This window comes from Aotus nancymaae, unplaced genomic scaffold (genome assembly GCF_030222135.1).
Source record: "Aotus nancymaae isolate 86718 unplaced genomic scaffold, 86718_ANA_hifiasm-v0.15.2.pri h1tg000043l, whole genome shotgun sequence".
Taxonomy (NCBI): Eukaryota; Metazoa; Chordata; class Mammalia; order Primates; family Aotidae; genus Aotus; species Aotus nancymaae.
In genome coordinates, this window is record NW_026988457.1 from 16,197,908 (window position 1) to 16,216,862 (window position 18,955).

The window sequence follows — 18,955 nt, forward strand, 5'->3', positions numbered from 1 at the left end:
ACCTCCGCCTCCCAGGTTCAAACGATTCTCCTGGCTCAGCCTCCCAAGTAGCTGAGTAGCTGGGATTACAGGCATGCACCACCATGCCCGGCTAATTTTGTATTTTTACTAGAGACACGGTTCACCATGTTGGTCAGGCTGGTCTCAAACTCCTGACCTTGTGATCCACTTGCCTGGCCTTCCCAAAGTATTGGGATTACAGGCGTGAGCCACCTTGCCCGGCATCTTCTTTTTTTTGAGACAGGATCTCACTCTGTCACTAGGCTGGAGTGCAGTGGCACAATTATGGGTCACTGTAGCCTCAATCTCTTGGGCTCAAGTGATTTTCCCACTTCAGCCTCCCAAGTAGTTGAGACTACAGGTTTGCACCATCACACCCAGCTTTTTTTTTCCTTTAATTTTTATTAGAGACGATGTTTCCCTCTGTTGCCCACACTGATCTTGAATTCCTGTGCTCAAAGCAATTCTCCCACCTCGCCTCCCAAAATGCCAGGATTACAGGCAGGAGTCCCCTACACCTGGCAGGACATGGCTGAGGCTCGCTGCACTCCATGTTTGTTACATATAAAATAGGAGTGCTGTGCTAACCACCAGGACTGAAGTGAGGACTGGAGGAGGAACAGGAAGGCAGGGTAGGAAAGGATCCAGCAGCTCATGGATGCTCAGGAAACGGGAGATCTTTGTCCTTTGTCCCTCTCCACAAAGGCAGGGACAGACATCCTGAAATCAATGTGGAAGAGTCCCAAGGACAGGGAGGGGACGATCCTTGGTGCATGGATGCTCCAGGACATGGGGCAGCTGGGAAGCAAGCATGGGTGCAGGTTCACCTGGGAAGCAGTCTCGGGTGTGGTTCCCCAGACTGCAGACCTCCCCCTCTCTGCAGCTGAAGGGTTCGCAAAGCAGGATCCGTGAGCTGCCGCAGGTGCAGCGCTGAGAGCAGTCCTCAGGCACGAAGATGTCACCCAGCTAGAAAAGGGAAGGGCCAGAGGAGACGCTTCGGTTCCATCCCTGGTCTGGCTCCCCTTGGCACCTCTGCTTCCCGGGGCCTCCCACTGCCAGCCCAGACCTGGTAGTAGATGCCATTGCCGGTGCAGCCACAGTCAGCCAGCGGGAGGCTCTGGGTGCTTCTGTAGGCATAGCCTGGAATGCTGGCGCAGCCTTCCATGCAGGGGCCCTCGTAGTCCCCAGGGTCCGTCAGGTGGGCACAGGTTGCTGGGCAGTGCGTCATACAGCTCTGATACATGGTACCTGCTGGGCACTCCATGGCTGGGGGGAGAGTCACGGTCAGAAGCTGGCTGGGGCTGGGCAGGCCAAACAGAGGCAAGGTCACCTAATAAAACTCAGAGATGCTTACAGGCAGGAACCCAGAAAACGTCACGGCTTCCTCTAGGGTCTTTTTTTCCTTGTTTTTTTTGTTTTGTTTTGTTTTGTTTAGAGATGGAGTCCCGCTCTGTTGCCCAGGCTGGAGTGCAGTGGTGTGATCACAGCTCACTGCAGCCTCCAACTCCTGAGTTCTAGTGATCCTCCCACCTCAGCCTCCCCAGCGACTGGAGCTACAGGCATGCACCACCACACCCAGCTAATTTGTTTGAAATTTTTATAGAGATGGGGTCTCACTATGTTTCCCAGGCTGGTCTCAAACTCTTGGCTTTAATTGATGCTCCTGCCTCAGCCTCCCTAAGCGGTGGGACTACAGGTGTGGGTTACCACACCCAGCCTGTCTTGTCTTTTCTTCTTTCCTTTCTCTTTCTTTCGCTTTTTTTCTTTTTCTTTCCTTTCTCTCTCTCTCTCTCTTTTTTTTAATGGAGTCTCACTCTGTCACCTGGACTGGAGTGGAGTGGTGCAATCTTGGCTCACTGCAACCGCCGCCTCCCGGGTTCAAGCGATTCTCCTGCCTCAGTCCCTCAAGTAGCTGGGACTACAGGCATCTGCCACTACGTCCAGCTAATTTTTTGTATTTTTAGTAGAGAGTGGGTTTCACTATGTTGGCAAGGCTGGTCTCAAACTTCTGACCTCGTGGTTTGCCCACCTCAGCCTCCCTAAGTGCTGGGATTACAGGTGTGAACCACCGTGCCTGGCCTTTTTTTTTTTTTTTATTTGAGATAGGATGTTGCTCTGTGCCCAGGAGTGCAGTGGTGCACTCATGGCTCACTGCAGCCTCGAACTCCTGGGCTCAAGCCATCCTCCAGCTTTGGCCTCCCAAAGCACTGGGATTACAGGTGTGAGCCACCATGCCCAGCCTATCCAGGGTCTTTTTGTCTGCAGCATTAGAGCATTTGAAGGAACTGGCTGAGCAAAAGTGGATCCTGGCAGGAAGGAATGGGATGGGGGATGGGGTCAGGAGGCTCCCAGGTAGGGTCAGAGGAGTCAGGCTGCAGGTTGTACTGACTTGGACATGAGACTAAGAAAGTTGAGGGAGGCTGGGACTAAGACAGCTGGAGATGAGGCAATGGTGGGAAGAGAGTTCAGCAGAGGTGGACAGCAGAGGGGAGGGGCAGTGCCTCACTGCAGAGGGCGTGGTCCCGCCAGCCAGCCAGGGCAGCGCCCGCCTCCTGGCAGAGGATGGCATACCTGCTGAGGACCTGGCAACGCAGCTCCTCTTGCTCTCTGGGGTCCTAAGCAGAGCACAGATCCAGCACACAGTGCCTGGGGTGGAGAGGGGACAGGAAGGGCGCAGTCAGGTTTGGGGAGGCTAGGAGGCCCACCCCTGCAAAAGAGAGCCTGGAAACCCAAACAGAAAGACATCAGTCGGTGTCCAGGGAGGGTCACAAGGAAACGAGGCCACAGGGAGAACGGAGGAGTGAACCAGACAGAGCTTGGGTCAGGAAGCTGGCAGGAGGTCCCAGGGAAGATCAGAGGAGGCACCTGGACCATTCCCACAAGTCCTGGGCCCATGACTCACTCCTGGAAGGGCTCTGGGGCCACCATCTGGTGACAGGCAGCAAAGGGGCCTTGGGGGTCCCCCAGCACCCTACAGACCTGGGTGCTGTTGCTCACCAGCTGCTCCGGGCTACATTCAGACACATGGAATCCGAGTTCCGCCCCTCGTCCCTCCTCGTCCGCTGGTACAGCCCTGCAGCAGAGACAGCCACGGGGTCAGGTGAGGCCACAATGAAGGTGAAGTGAGGGAAGAAGAACAACTGATTAGCTGAGTGTGGTGGTGTCTGCCTGTAGTCCCAGCTACTCGGGAGGCTGAGGCAACAGGATGACTTTAGCCCAGAAGACAGAGAGGCTGCAGTGAGCAGAGATCACGCCACTGCACTCTAGCTTGGGCAACAGGAAGACTTTGTCTCGAAAAAAGATTTTTCTAAAAAAGAAAGAAGAACAATTGGGGCTCAAACCTGTAATTCTAGCACTTTGGGAGGCCGAAGCTGAGGTGGGTGGATCCCTTGAGGTCAGGAGTTTGAGACCAGTCTGACCAACATGGTGAAACCCCATCTCTACTAAAAATAGAAAAATTAGCCGGGCATGGTGGTGGGTGCCTGTAGACCCAGATACTCTGGAGGCTGAGGCAGCAGAATCACTTAAAACTGGGAGGCAGAGGTTGCAGTGAGCTAGGATCACACCACTGCACTCCAGCCTAGGCGACAGAGCAAGACCCTGTCTCTAAAAAAGATTTTTAGAAAAAGAAGAACTGGAAAGGCAGGCGGAGGGTGGGGTGGGGGCACAGACTGGGATTTCCACTGAGTGGGTGCCCTGACAGTCGGGTGAGAGGGAATGACAGAATCGGGAGGATCCAGGTGTCTCTGCACCCTCTCCCTGGAGTTTCATCCTCTGCTGAGGACAGGAGGGCCAGCGGCCACTGGGCGCAGAGTTGTTCATCTCCCCAGCCGCATCCCTTCCAGGCCACGCACCTGGGGAATCGGAGGAGGGCGTCCCCGGTCTTCACCTCCCAGCTGTTGCCGAAGGTGTTGAGGTTCTGGGTCAGGGCACCACTGGGCAGCATCATCTCATTCTTGCGGTTCTCACTGTAGTTCCCACAGAGGCCACGCACGAGCCCCCTGTAGATGCTGGGTAGGGAGATCACTGTGGGAGGAAGGGGGCCCCCAAAAGTGAGACTCCTCGCTCTTTTTTTTTTTTTTTTTGAGACACAGTCTCGCTTTGTTGCCCAGGCTGCAGTGAGGGGGCACAATCTTAGCTCACTGCAACCTCCACCTCCCGGATTCAAGTGACTCTCGTGCCTCAGCCTCCAAGTAGCTGGGAATACAGGCACATGCCATCATGCCCAGCTAATTCTGTATTTTTAGTAGAGATGGTGTTTCACCCTGTTGGCCAGACTGGTCTAGAATTCCTGACCTGAAGTGATCCACATACCTTGGCTCCCAAAGTTCAGGAATTATAGGCATGAGCCACCAAAACCATCCCTCATTTTTTTTTTTAATTAACTTTTTTTTAAAAGCAGGGTTTGGCTCTATTGCCCAGGCTGGAGTAGAGTGGCATAATCATGGCTCACTGCAGCCTCCAACTCCTGGGCTCAAGTAATCCTCTCTCCTTGGCCTCTCCAGTAGCTGGGACTACAGGTGTGCACCATCATACCCAGCTAATTTTTTATTTTTTGTAGAGACGGGGTCTTGCTATGTTGCCAGGCTGGTCCCGAATGCCTGGCTCAAGCGATCCTCCCATCTTGGCCTCTCCAGTTCCAGAAGCTGGGATTACAGGCACACACCATCACACATGGCTCATTTTAATTTTTTTTTTTTTTTTTTTTTGAGACAGAGTTGCTCTTGTTGCCAGGCTGGAGTGCAATGGTATGATCTCGGCTCACTGCAACTTCCACCTCCTGGGTCCAATTGATTCTCCTGCCTCAGTCTCCCAAGTAGCTGGGATTAGAGGCACCTGCCACCATGGCCAGCTAATTTTTGTTTTAGTAGAGATGGGGTTTCACCATGTTGGCTAGGCTGGTGTTGAACTCCTGACCTTAGGTGATCTGCCCGCCTTGGCCTCCCAAAATGCTGGGATTGCAGGCATGAGCCACACACCTGGCCTTAAAAAATTTTTGTAGAGACGGGGGTCTCACTATGTTCCCCAGACTGGTCTTGAGCTTCTGGCCTTAAGCAATCCCCGTGTCTCAGTTTCCCAGAACGCTGGGATTACAGGCCGGTGCCGCAGCACCCGACCAAGGCTCTGCCCTCCGCTCTCCAACTGGCCTCACTCCACCTCCTCCTGGTCCTTCTCTGGAGCCAGGTGCCCCACATCCGGGCAGAGGTCCTCTCACCAGGATTTGCCTGTCTTAGGATTTTCCCTACCCCTTCTCAGAAATGGCCCTTCTGCTCTTCTTTGCCCTGTTTCCGCTACCTGCATTTTTCCTTCCACCGAAGTTGACGACCAGCTCAAAGTCGGTGACCAGGTAGAACCGTTGGTCCCGCAGGGTGACGCGCAGGTGCTCATCCGGTCTGTAGGGGACGGCCATCTTCTGGTTGTTGACCTAAAGAGAGAAGACAGGAGCAGCATGGAGGGCTGAATCTGCCTGACCTGGTACCTTTCCTGCCTGGGCTTTGCTTTTCCCAGCCATGTCCATACGTCTCCGTGAAGACAGGGGAATGAGATACCCAAGTAGCGGCTTTGCTATTCCACATGGCAGAAGCCTCTGTGAGGTCCGCCCCCTTCCCAGCGCAAGTCCTTCCTTGCAAAAAATTGGTGCAGTGAGGCTGGGCACAGTGGCTCATGCCTGTAATCCCAGCACTTTGGGAGGCTGAGACAAATGGATCACTTGAGGTCAGGAGTTCGAGACCGGCCTCACCAACATGGGGAAACCTGGTCTCTACTAAAAATACAAAAACTAACCAGGTGTGATGGCGCACGCCTGTAGTCCCAGCTACTCGAGAGGCTGAGGCAGGAGAATCACTTGAATCTAGGAGGCGGAGGTTGCAGTGAGCTGAGATGGTGCCACTGCACTCCAGCCTGAGTCAGAGAGTAAGACTCTGTCTCAACAAAATAAAACAAAACAAAACAAAATAAACCCACATTGGTGCAGTGGATGCCACTGATTCTTCAGCCTGGGATTGACCTTCACACACCTCATGCTCTGCCCTCCTCCACCTCCTCTCTTCCTCTTGTCTCTTGCCAGCCTCTGCTGCCTCCCCATGTGCAGTGAGCTTGTTGTTGGATTTGTTTTTGGTTTTGAGACCGTTTCTCTCTGTCACCCAGGCTAAAGTGCAGTGGCAAGATCTTGGCTCACTGCAGCCTCAAACTCCAGGGCTCAAGCGATCCTCCAGCCTCAGACTGTCCAATAGCTGGGACTACAGGTGTGCGCCCCCATACCCAGCTCATATTAAATTTTTTGCAGAGATGTGGGATCCTGCCATGTTGCCCAGGCTGGTCTTGAACTTCTGGGCTCAAGTGATCCTCCTGTCTTAGCTTCCTGAGTAGCTGAGATTACAGGCATGAACCACTGCGTCCTGCTGACTCCCATTTTACAACCCGCCCGCCCCGCCACCAACGTCCCAGGGAAGAGGGACCCCTGACTTCTCCTCCTCCAGGTGGCCTACCTGGTCCAGCTGCCTCCCCATACCCACCAGGCTCAGGCCCAGAACTTACCACAAGCTCCAGACCAGCTTGGAACTGCACTTTGTAGCCATAGACGCTGGTAATCACCTCGTGCAAGAAGATGGAGCTCCCGGGTGGATCCACCTTGTTGCGTCCCTCCACAAGCAGGGGCTCCACCCCATCAGGCAGCACGTCCACAGTCTTGATCAGGACGTAGGTCATGCGGCCCTGGAAGCAGTAGCTGAAGCCGTCAAACGTGAGGTAACGGGGGTCCCCGTAGACTGAGCATTGTTCAGACTCTGCCAAGAAGTCAGTGAGAAGGGACTGGGTGTGGTGGCTCAGGCCTGTAATCCAGGGACTTTGGGAGGCAGAGACGGGTGGATCACCTGAGGTCAGGAGTCCGAGAACAGCCTGGCCAACATGGAGAAATCTCATTTCTACTAAAAATACAAAAACTAACCAGGTGCAGTGGTGTGTGCCTGTAACTCCAGCTACTTGGGAGGCTGAGACAGGAGAATTGCTTGAACCCGGGAGGCAGAGGTTGCAGTGAGCGCCAAGATCACGCTACTGCCCTTTAGCCTGGGCAACAGAGTAAGGCTTCGTCTCAAAAAATACAAAAACAAAAAGAGTGAGAAGGGACCCTGCCCAGGTGTAATGGTCCCCAAAGTCACTCCCCCACGGTGATGTCCCCTGTGGCCACACCCTCTTAGGCTCCCTGGATCCTTTTTCTCTTTTTTTTTGTTTTTTCTTTTTTTGAGACGGGGTCTCCTTCTGTCACCCAGACTGAAGTGTAAGTGGCACAATCATGGCTCACTGCAGCCTCCAGCTCCTGGGCTCAAGCAATCCTCCTGCCTCAGCCTCCTGAGTAACTGGAACTTCAGGAGTGCACCACCACCCCTAGCTAAATTTTTTTTTTTTTTTTTAGAGGTGCTGGGGGTCACACTATGTTGCCCAGGCTGGTCTTGAACTCCTGGCCTCAAGAAGTCCTCCCAGTGACACTCAATTAAAGGCCCTTTTTTTTTTTTTTTTTTCCAGACAGGGTCTTATTCTGTCTCCCAGGCCAGAGTGCAGTGGTATACTCATAGCTCACTGCAGCCTCAAACTCCTGGGCTCAGGCAATTCTCCTGCTTCAGTCTCCTAAGTAGCTGAGACTATAGGCACAAGCCACTACACCTGGCTAATTTTTTAATATTTTAAAATTTTTTGTAGAGACAGGGTCTTTCTATGTTGGCCAGGCTGGTGTTGAACTCCTGCACTGAAGTGACCCTTCCACCTCGCCCTCCCGAGTACTGGGATTACAGGCATGAACCACCATGCCCAGCCTCCCTGGATCCTTGATCTTCAACTTTCTCCCTCTCCTGGGCTGATTAAAAACCTTAGAGAGGCCGGGCACAGTGGCTCATGCCTGTAATCCCAACACTGTGGGAGGCCGAGGCAGGAGGAACACTTGAGATGGGTTCAAGTCCATCCTGGTCAACGTAGCAAGATCCCATCTCTACAAAAAAATAGAAAAATTGGCTGGGTGTGGTGGTGCATGCCTGCAGTTCCAGCTACTTGGGAGGCTGAGATGTGAGGATCACTTGATTCCAGGCATTTGAGGTTACAGCGAGCTATACGATGGTGCCAGTGCACTCCAGCATGGACAACAGAGCAAGACCCACCCAGTCTCAAAAAACAAACAAGGAGCCAGGCACAGTAGCTCACGCCTGGAATCCCAGCACTTGGGGAGGTCAAGGCCGGCAGGGTCCCAGAGGGGATCAGGACCTGGCACATGGCCACAGAGTTGACAAGAGACAGATTGGAGACCAGACCTCCTGATTCAGTCGCCCGCCCCAACCCCTTCCTGTGCGCGGGTTCAGGCTAAACCCCTTCCTGCCCTGCCTCTTTCCCCAGCTCAGCGGTCAAGACATAGAGACCATCCTGGCCAACATGATGAAACCCCATGTCTACTAAAAATAAAAAAATTAGCTGGGCGTGGTGGTGAGTGCCTGTAATCCCAGCTACTTGGGAGTCTAAGGCAGGAAAATTCCTTGAACCAGAGGGTCGAAAGTTGCAGTGAGCCAAGATCACGCCACTGCACTCCAGCCTGGCGTCAGAGTGAGACTAAAAAAAAAAAAAAAACAAAACCCACCCAAACAAGCAAACGAAAACCTTGGAGGATCTCCTTGACCAGTCCCCTCTTTTTGCCCTACAGGTACAGGGTCCCAGAGGGGATCAGGACCTGGCAAATGGCCAGAGTTGGCAAAAGCCAGATTGGAGACCAGACCTCCTGATTCAGTTGCCCGCCCCAAACCCAGCCTGTGCACGGGTTCAGGCTAAGCCCCTACCAGCCTGCCTCTTCCCACAGCTCTGCCCTGGCCCCAAGTGCTCCCCTCTCCACCCGCCCTGGTCGCTCCCCTTACTGTCTGAGACACAGTTGATGTTGCTGTTGTTGGAACTGAGCTGGCAGTGGGATCCAGAGGGGCATCGGAAGTCCCTGCACTGAATGGCTCCTGCTGTGCAAACACACTTCTCTGTGCAACCACTGGAGACCTAGCTCTTGTCCGGCTGTAGAAGTCACCAGAAGAGAAAGAGAGTAAGAAAGGGTCCAGGTGTGGTGGCTCATGCCTGTAATCCCAGCACTTTGGGAAGCCAAGATGGATGGATCACCTGAGGTCAGGAGTTCGAAACCAGCCTGGCCAACATGGTGAACGCTGTCTCTACTAAATATACAAAAATTAGCTGGGCATGGTGGCACACACCTATAATCCCAGCTACTCAGGAGGCTGAGGCAGTAGCACTGCTTGAACCCAGGAGGTGGAGGTTGCGGTGAGCCAAGATCACACCACTGCACTCCAGACTGGGTAACAGAGCAAGATTCTGTTTCAAAAAAAAAAAAAAAAGAAAAGAAAGTGAGGAGAGAAGAGCCGGTTCTCCTTCCTCTTACCCCAGCAGCCTAGTCCACCATCTGCATGGCTTAATTGATGCTGGCCAGAGGCAGCCACAGTGCCAATTGGACATCCAAAATACACTGTGCAGGCAAGTGAGGTGGCTCACGCCTGTAAATTCCAGCACTCTGGGAGGCCAAGTCGGGCAGATCACTGGAGGTCAGGAGTTCAAGACTAGCCTGGCCAACATGATGAAACCCAGTCTCTACTAAAAATACAAAAATTAGCCAGGCTTGGTGGTGCTTGCCTGTCATCTCAGCTACACAGGAGATTGAGGCAGGAGAACTGCTTGAACCTGGGAGGCAGAGGTTGCAGTGAGATCATGCCACTGCACTCCAGCCTGGGTGATAGAGGGAGACTCCGCCTCAAACAAACAAACAAACAAAAAACCACTGTGCTTGATGTCTTACATATGTTGTGAAAAAGACACTACAAACCCATTTTACAGGTGAGGAAGCTGAGATAATAGAGGTCATCTGACTCATCAGTGCACCATCAGGATTCAATCTTAGCTCAGCCTGAAATGAGGCCATGATCCTTCCAGTATACCATGCCATGTGCTACTTGTTTGGATTCCTCAGATTCACCCAAGCCACGCGCCATCAGTCCAGACCTGGCTGGAGATCAATGAGTCACCCACAGCAGCCTTTGCACCCCAAGGCCAGCTGTCAAGTCATGGGTGTCCCAGGCTGAGAGAGGCAGGGAAAAGGAGAAAGGAAAAGGAAAAGGCGATGGCTCACGCCTGTAATCCCAGCACTTTGGGAGGCTGAGGCGGATGGATCACGAGGTTAAGAGATCTAGAACATCCTGATCAACAAGGTGAAACCCCATCTCTACTAAAAATACAAAAAATTAGCTGGGCATGGTGGCGCGTGCCTGTAATCCCAGCTACTCAGGAGGCTGGGGCAGGAGAATTGCCTGAACCCAGGAGGCGGAGGTTGCGGTGAGCCGAGATTGCGTCATTGCACTCCAGCCTGGGTAACAAGAGCGAAACTCCTTCTCAAAAAAAAAAGAAAAAAAGAAAAAAAGAAAAAAAATCAGAGAGTTCAGTGTCCACACTTATAAAAATGAGGTGCTAGATAAATCCCCCCGACCCACCTTATTATGACATAGAGTTTCCCTCTTGTCACCCAGGCTGGAGTGCAATGGTGCGTTCTTGGCTTATTGCAACCTCTGCCTCCTTAGTTCAAGCGATTCTCCTGCCTCAGCCTCCCAGGTAGCTGGGTTTACAGGTGTCCAGCACCATGCCCAGCTAATTTTTTTTTTTAACTTTAAATTTAAATTTATTTTTATTTGATTTCTAAAAACAAAAAAAATATGGGAAGCCTCATGAATTTGCATATCATCCTTGCACAGGGGCCATGCTAATCTGCTCTGTATCATTCCAAGCTTAGTGTATGTGCTGCCGAAGCGAGCACATGCCCAGGTAATTTATTAATTTATTTTATTGTATTTTATTTTATTTTTACACAGAATGGGTTTCACTATGTTGGTCAGGCTAGTCTCGAACCTCTGGCCTCATGATCCGCCCTCCTCAGCCTTCCAAAGTGCTAGGATTACAGGCTTGGGACACTGTTTCCACTTAATTTTTTTTTTTTTTTTTAAACATGAGGTTTTGCTGGACGCGGTAGGCCACACCTGTAATCCCAGCACTTTGGGAGGCAGAAGTGGGTGGATCACCTGAGGTCAATAGTTAAAGATCAGCCTGGCTGTCATGGTGAAACCCCATAAAAATAAAAAAAAAAAATCTGCCTGGCACTGTGGCTCATGCCTGTAATTCCAGCTACTCGGAAGGCTGAGGCAGGAGAACTGCTTGAACCCAGGAGGCGGAGGTGGCAGTGACGCGAGATCACACCATTGCACTCCAGCCTGGGTAACAAAGAGTGAAACTCTGTCTCAAAAAAAAAAAAAAAATCTTCCAGGCGCTGTGGCTCACGCCAGTAATCCTAGCACTTTGGGAGGCGGAAGTGGGTGGATCACCTGAGGTCAATAGTTAAAGATCAGCCTGGCCGTCATGGTGAAATCCCATCTTATTAAAAAAAAAAAATCTGCCAGGCGCGGTGGCTCATGCCTGTAATCCCAGCACTTTGGGAGGCCGAGGCTGGTAGATCACAAGGTCAAGAGATTGAGACCATCCTGGTCAACATAGGGAAACCCCGTCTCTACTAAAAATACAAAAAATTAGTTGGACATATTGGCACATGCTTGTAATCCCAGCTACTCAGGAGTCTGAGGCAGGAGAATTTCCTGAACTCAGGAGGTGGACGTTGTGGTGAGCCGAGATCGCTCTATTGGACTCCAGCCTGGGTAACAAGAGCGCAAGTCTGTCTCAAAATAAATAAATAAGTAAATGAATAAATAAATAAATAAAAAAGAGGTTTCACCATGTTGGTCAGGCTGGTCTTGAACTCCCGACCTCACGTGATCCGCCTGCCTTGGCCTCCAAAGGGCTTGGATCACAGGCGTGAGTCACTACGCCTGGCCAATTTTTGTATTTTTATTAGAGACCAGGTTTCACCACATTGGCCAGCTGGTCTTGAACTCCTGATCTCAAGTGATCCACCAGCCTCTGCCTCACAAACTGCTGGGGTTATAGGGAAGAGCCTCCATGCCCAGCCCTGTAAATCATTTAATCTAAAAGCCTTCTGAAAAATTAAGATCATGGTCTGGCGCAGTGGGTCATGCCTGTAATGCCAACACTTTTGGAGGCAGAGACAGGTGGATCATGAGGTCAGCAGTTCCAGGCCAGCCTGACCAACATGGCGAAAGCCTGTCTGTACTAAAATACAAAAATTAGCCAGACATGGTGGTGTGCGTCTGTAATCCCAGCTCATCGGGAGGGTGAGGCAGGAGGATCATTTGAACCCGGATGGTGGAGGTTGCAGTGAGCCGAGATCGCGCCACTGCACTCCAGCCTGGGTGACAGAGCAAGAGTCTGTCTCAAAAAAAAGCTTTTATATATATATATATATATATATTTTTTTTTTTTTTTACAGAAATGGTCTTGCTCTGTCCGTCAGGCTGGAGTGCAGTGGTGCAATCGTAGCTTACTGCAGCCTCCCACTACTAGGTCTTAAGCAATCCTCCTACCTCAGCTTCCTGAGTAGCTAGGACTACAGGTGCACAGCACCACGCCCAGCTAAATTTTTGTAGAGATGGGATCTTGTTCTGTCATCCTGGCTGGTTTCAAACTCCTAGTCTCAAACGATCTTCCTTTCTCAGTCTCCCAAAATGCTGGGATTACAAGGGTGAGCCACTGTGCCCAGCCTAAACTTTATTATTTAATTCTTCCTTTTTTTTCTTTATTTCTGAGACACAGTTTTGTTATTGTTGCATAGGCTGCAGTACGGTTTCAGGATCTTGGCTCACTGCAAACTCTGCCTCCCCAGTTCAAGTGATCCTCTTCCCTCAGCCACCTAAGTAGCTGACATTATAGGTCCTCGCCACCATGCTCAAATAATTTTTTGTATTTTTAGAAGAGACCAGGTTTCGTCATGTTGGCCAGGCTGCTTTCAAACTGCTCACCTCAGGTGTTCCACTCAGCCTCAGTTTCCCAAAGTGCATGTATTACGGGCCTGAGCCCTCACACCCAGCCTTAACTTTATTTAGTTTTTAATTAATTAATTTATTTTTTTAAAAGACGGGGTTTCACCTTGTTGGTCAGGCTGGTCTTGAACCCACAACTTCAGGTGATCCGCCCACCTTGGTCTCCAAAGTGCTTGGATTACAGGCATGAGCCTGCATGCCCGGCCAACTTTACTTTTAGAAATCAGAGGGATTGGGCCGGGCGCTGTGGCTCACGCCACTAATCTTAGCACTTTGGGCGGCCGAAGTGGGTGGATCACCTGAGGTCAACAGTTAAAGATCAGCCTGGCCGTCATGGTGAAACCCCATCTTATTAAAAAAAAAAAAAAAAAATCTGCCTGGTGCGGTCGCTCATGTCTGTAATCCCAGCAATTTGGGAGGCTGAGGCAGGTGGATCATGAGGTCAAGAGATCAAGACCAACCTGGTCAACATGGTGAAAGCCAGTCTCTACTAAAAATACAAAAAATTAGCTGGGCATGGTGGCGCGCGCCTGTAATCCCAGCTACTCAGGAGGCTGAGGCAGGAGAATTGCCTGAACCCATGAGGTGGAGGATGCGTTGAGCCGGGATCGCGCCATTGCACTCCAGCCTGGGTAACAAGAGCGAAACTCCGACTCAAAAAAAAAAAATCTTCCGGGCCTGGTGGCTGACGCCTCTAATTCCAGCTACTCCGGAGGCTGAGGCAGGAGAACTGCTTGAACCCAGGAGGCCGAGGTTGCGGTAAGCCGAGATCACGCCATTGCACTCCAGCCTGGGTAACAAGAGCGAAACTCCGTCTCATATATAAAAAAAAAAAAAAAAAAAAAAATCTTCCGGGAGCGGTGGCTCAGGAGTGTAATCCCAGCACTTCTGGAGGCTAAGTGAGGTGGATCACAACGTGAAGAGATCCAGAACATCCTGGTCTACATGGTGAAACAACATCTTCACTAAAAATACAAAAAATTAGCTGGGCATGGTTGCGCATGCCTATAATCCCAGCTACTCAGGAGACTGAGGCAGGAGAATTGCCAGAACCCAGGAGGCGGAGGTTGCTGTGAGCCGAGATCGCGCCGTTGCACTCCAGCCTATGTAACAAGAGCGATACTCCTTCTCAAAAAAAAAAAAAAGAAAAAAAATCAGAGAGTTCAGTGTCCACACTTATAAAAACGAGGTGCTAGATAAATCCCCCCGACCCGCCTTTTTATGAGATGCAGTTTCCCTCTTGTCACCCAGGCTGGAGTGCAATGGTGCGATCTTGGTTCATTGCAACCTCTGCCTCCTTGGTTCAAGCGATTCTCCTGCCTCAGCCTCGCAGGTAGCTGGGTTTACAGGTGTCCACCACCGTGCCCAGCTAATTTTCTTTTTTCTGTTAACTTTAAATTTAAATTTATTTTTATTTGATTTTTAAAAACAAAAAAATATATGGAATGTCTCATGAATTTGCATGTCATCCTTGCGCAGGGGCTATGCTAATCATCTCTGTATCATTCCAAGCTTAGTGTATGTACTGCCAAAGCGAGCACATCCCAGGTAATTTATTAATTCATTTTGTTTTATTTTATTTTACAGAGAACGGGTTTCACTATGTTGGGCAGGGTAGTCTCGAACCTCTGCCCTCATGATCCACCCTCCTCAGCCTTCCAAAGTGCTGAAATTACAGGCTTGGGCCACCGTTTCCAACTTAATTTTTGTGTTTCTTTTTTTTTTCTTTTTAAGGTGAGCTTTCGCCGGGCGCGATGGGTCACGCCTGTAATCCAGCACTTAGGGAGGCCGAGGCGGGTGGATCACAAAATCAAGAGATCGAGACCATGCTGGTCAACATGGTGAAACCCCGTCTCTACTAAAAATACAAAAAATTAGCTGGGCATGGTGGCGCATGCCTGTAATCCCAGCTACTTAGGAGGCTGAGGCAGGAGAATTGCCTGAACCCAGGAGGCGGAGGTTGCGGTGAGCCCAGATCGCGCCTTTGCACTCCAGCCTGGGTAACAAGAAAGTCTGTCCCAAAATAAACAAACAAAGAAACAGACAAATAAATAAATAAATAAATAAATAAGAGGTTTCACAATGTTGGTCAAGCTGGTCTTGAACTCCCGACCTCACGTCATCCGCCTGCCTTGGCCTCCAAAGGGCTTGGATCACAGGCATGAGTCACTACGCCTGGCCAATTTTTGTATTTTTATTAGAGACCAGGTTTCACCACGTTGGCCGGCTAGTCTTGAACTCCTGATCTCAGGTGATCCACCCGCCTTTGCATCACAAACTGCTGGGATTATAGGCAAGAGCTTCCATGCCCAGCCCTGTAAATCTTTTAATCTATAAGCCTTCTGAAAAATTAAGATCATGGCCGGGTGCAGTGGGTCACACCTGTAATGCCAACACTTTTGGAGGCAGAGACGGGGGGATCACGAGGTCAGCAGTTCAAGGTCAGCCTGACAAACATGGTGAAAGCCTGTCTCTACTAAAATACAAAACTTAGCCAGATATGGTGGTGTGCATCTGTAATCCCAGCTACTCAGGAGGGTGAGGCAGGAGGATCACTTGAACCCGGACGGCGGCGGTTGCAGTGAGCCAAGATTGCGCCACTGCACTCCAGCCTGTACTCCCAGCACTTTGAGAGGCCGAGGCGCGTGGATCACGAGGTCAAGAGATCGAGACCATCCTGGTCAACATGGTGAAACCCCGTCTCTACTAAAAATACAAAAAATTAGCTGGACATGGTGGCGCGTGCTTGTAATCCCAGCTACTCAGGAGGCTGAGGCAGGAGAATTGCCTGAACTCAGGAGGTGGACGTTGTGGTGAGCCGAGATCATGCCATTGCACTCCAGCCTGAGTTAACAAGAGGGAAACTGTGTGTCAAATAAATAAATAAATAAATAAATAATAAATAAAAACAACTAAAAGGGTATAATTGGTATGTTTAAAGATACAATAAATGCTTGAGATGATGGATACTACATTTACCGTCATGTGATTATTACACATTGTATGCCTGTCTAAAAATATATACCCCAGAAATATATATATCTAGGTACCCATAAAAATTTAAAAAATAAATAAATAAATAAGAAACAAAAAAAAAAAGAAACTGATGGTCAGACTTTATGCAACTCTCTGGATTGCGAACAAGTGGTACAGCTGGGCTTTGAACCCACAGCTATAGAACTCCAAAGCTCTTCTGTGGAGGGTTGAGCTTGCCAGGACACCTCCTAAAGACAGAATTGCTCAGTGCCTTTTTTTTTTTTTTTTTTAAAAGATGGAGTTTAACTCTTGTCACCCAGGCAGTGGTGGAATCTCGATTCACTACAGCCTCCGCCTCCCAGGTTCAAGCGATTCTCCTGCCTTAGCCTCCTGAATAGCTGGGATTACATGTGCCCCGCCTCTATCGCAAGCTAACTTTTTCTTTAACATATTTTTAGTAGAAACGGGGTTTCACCGATGTTTGCCAGGCTAGTCTGGAACTCCTAACCTCAGGTGACCTGCCTCGGCCTCTCAAAATGCTGGGGATTACAGGTGTGAGCCACCAAGCCAGGTCAGAATTCCCTGGGGCCTTGAAACAAAGATATCCCAACAATTAACAAGCCTTAACAATACTACATTTGAGAGGTGAAAGGAAGTAATTATTTAATTTTCTGTCTCTCTCAATATTTCCACTATGTTTATAGACAGACACATGCCAAAAGGGCAGTTACAAAGAGAGTAGTTCTGGGAGGACAGACCAAGAGAGACTCACCTGCCATTTCAGTCTCAAAGAAGCCAATGAGAGACCGCATGAAGGACAGGATCCACCGGTCCGTCATGTTGGGGCTTTTTCTAACTGTGTTCTCATTGGAGAGAAATTCTATTTCTTCTTCCTAGGAATGAACAATCAGTTAAACACTTGCACATTGGGGTAAGTTACTATAAGGAAATAAACTTTTACAATCACTTAAACAAACAAATAACAAAAATCCCAAACACTGCTGGCAGAGTGAATTTCTGATTTTCAGCAATACTTTCAACATAAACACCAATGTACGACATTAAGTCCTTGATTATGTTTTTGAGTGAACCAAAGAGAGTTTAGGAAAATATTACTTCTCTGCACCAAACAGTAATTAAGAATTGAGAGAGATTCTAAAACCTTGTCAGAAAGTGCAGGGTTTAGTTCCTTTAAACCTCAGGAAGGAAGGACAGTAAAACTGTCTAGGACTGAATGATTGTCCACAAACTCAAAATGAGTACTGAGAAGGAACTGCCATGCTAAAGCTGTTCATTTTACCCAGAATGTTCTATCCCACTCTTTGCAAAATCCTCCTTGATCTTAAGTCCTTGCTCCACACACAGAACTCATGTCCTGCTTTGTTTCTCTGGCAGCACCACAACCAGGCTCTAGCATACACATATTAGCTCTAGCATAGATATATCTCACATAGCTCTGTAGGTACAAAATTAAAATAAATGATGAAAGAGAATTCGAATACCAACAAGACAGAGAAACTAGAAAGGAACGAAGGCAGAGGCAATCCACATCTAGCCTGGGGAAGACTTGGGACAGCTTGACCAACACCCAACAGAGGTCCTCTTCCCCAAACGGACCTCTAGGTGGAAAAATGCCTTTATTATCTAGAAAACTATTTGGGGAGTTGAAGATCAACAAGCACACCAACATAACACCCAAATTATAACAGAGATGTGTTGGTAAAAACCTAACTATGAACCAAACCTAACAATTCTGACTAATAGTATAGGAGACGCTTACATATAAAACAATAAAGACACACAAGGCAAAGCACCGGTCTGTACCTGCGCGCATCAGCACCATACTTCTGGATAATGGAAACTGGGATCTGGATAATTCTTTTTCCATTTGCTCATTTTTTTGGCCATCACTTGTAAAACAAAAGGGAGATGCCAATTAAGTCAGTCAATATCACAGATGATCTTGATATATAAGGATACAAAGCATTTGCAAATAGGAATACAAAAAAGGAAATGGGAAGGAGTAACTTAGAAGTTAGCGATAACAGGCCAGGCACAGTGGCTCATGCCTATAATCCCAGCACTTTGGGAGGCCAAGGCAGGCAGACCACCTGAGGTCAGGAGTTCGAGACCAGCCTGGCCAACATGGTGAAACCCCGTCTCTTACTAAAAACACAAAAATTAGCTGTGTGTGGTGGTGCACACCTGTAATCCCCACTACTGGGGACGTTGTTTTGGTAAGTTTACCATCGTTTTGCTTCAATTGCTCTCCACCAATCTTCTCAGCTAAGATCGAGGTGAGCTGCACGGCGGAAGAGGGCTGCGTGTAAGAAGGCAGCTCTGTCTCAGAGGACAAAAGGCCTGGGAGCACCCGGACAGGCAGGCACTGTGTGGAGGTCGCTCCCCTGCCAGTGGCCACTGTGGAGGCATTTCATAGAAATGCTCAAGGACCATTCACATTCAGAATTGGGATCAAACCGAGAACTCATGAGGGATATCGGACAGGAGTCAGAAAATGAGTTTCTCACACAACCGGAGCAAGGAGGGGAGAACCCTGGGCTTCAGACTTGCAATCCGCCGCCTTCCCTGCAGTGTGGCCCCGGTTATGTTGTCTTGCAACTCTGCCTGCATGAGTCCAATTGTCCTAGGAAGGGGCAAATGCTTCATAAGTGCCAACGGGAAGTGTTAGAATACTGGAACATATTAATATGAATATATCAACTTTCACCCAAAAAAACCTGAAAGCATTTGCAGACAGCAAAAACAGCTTCATTATCCTTTCATTTGTATAACAGATCTCTGGACAGATGAAAAAGAGTCAGAACACCCGTTTGTTACAGGAAACAAAATGTTGTGGACAGGAAAAAAGTGGGAGGAAGACTGGTCACTGCCTATTCCACTGTGCACAATTTGAATTTCGAACCATGCAAAAGTAATGCTTGGTTAAATTCAAGTCACTTAAAAGATAAAAAATAAATATTTAATACAAGCACAATATGCTGGGAAACAAAATGAAAGGC

The 18,955-nt window shown here is 49.4% G+C and overlaps 2 non-coding genes and 1 pseudogene across 2 annotated transcripts; all 3 read right to left on the reverse strand.

The window, feature by feature from the left end:
• Window positions 1–726: 726 nt before the first annotated feature.
• Window positions 727–16,966, reverse strand: LOC105729378 (zonadhesin-like; annotated as a pseudogene).
• On the reverse strand, window positions 10,725–10,831 carry LOC135268820 (U6 spliceosomal RNA). Its single transcript, XR_010337156.1, has one exon. It is a non-coding gene; the product is annotated as a U6 spliceosomal RNA (small nuclear RNA).
• Window positions 14,394–14,500, reverse strand: LOC135268816 (U6 spliceosomal RNA). The gene has a single exon (XR_010337153.1). It is a non-coding gene; the product is annotated as a U6 spliceosomal RNA (small nuclear RNA).
• Window positions 16,967–18,955: the final 1,989 nt, after the last annotated feature.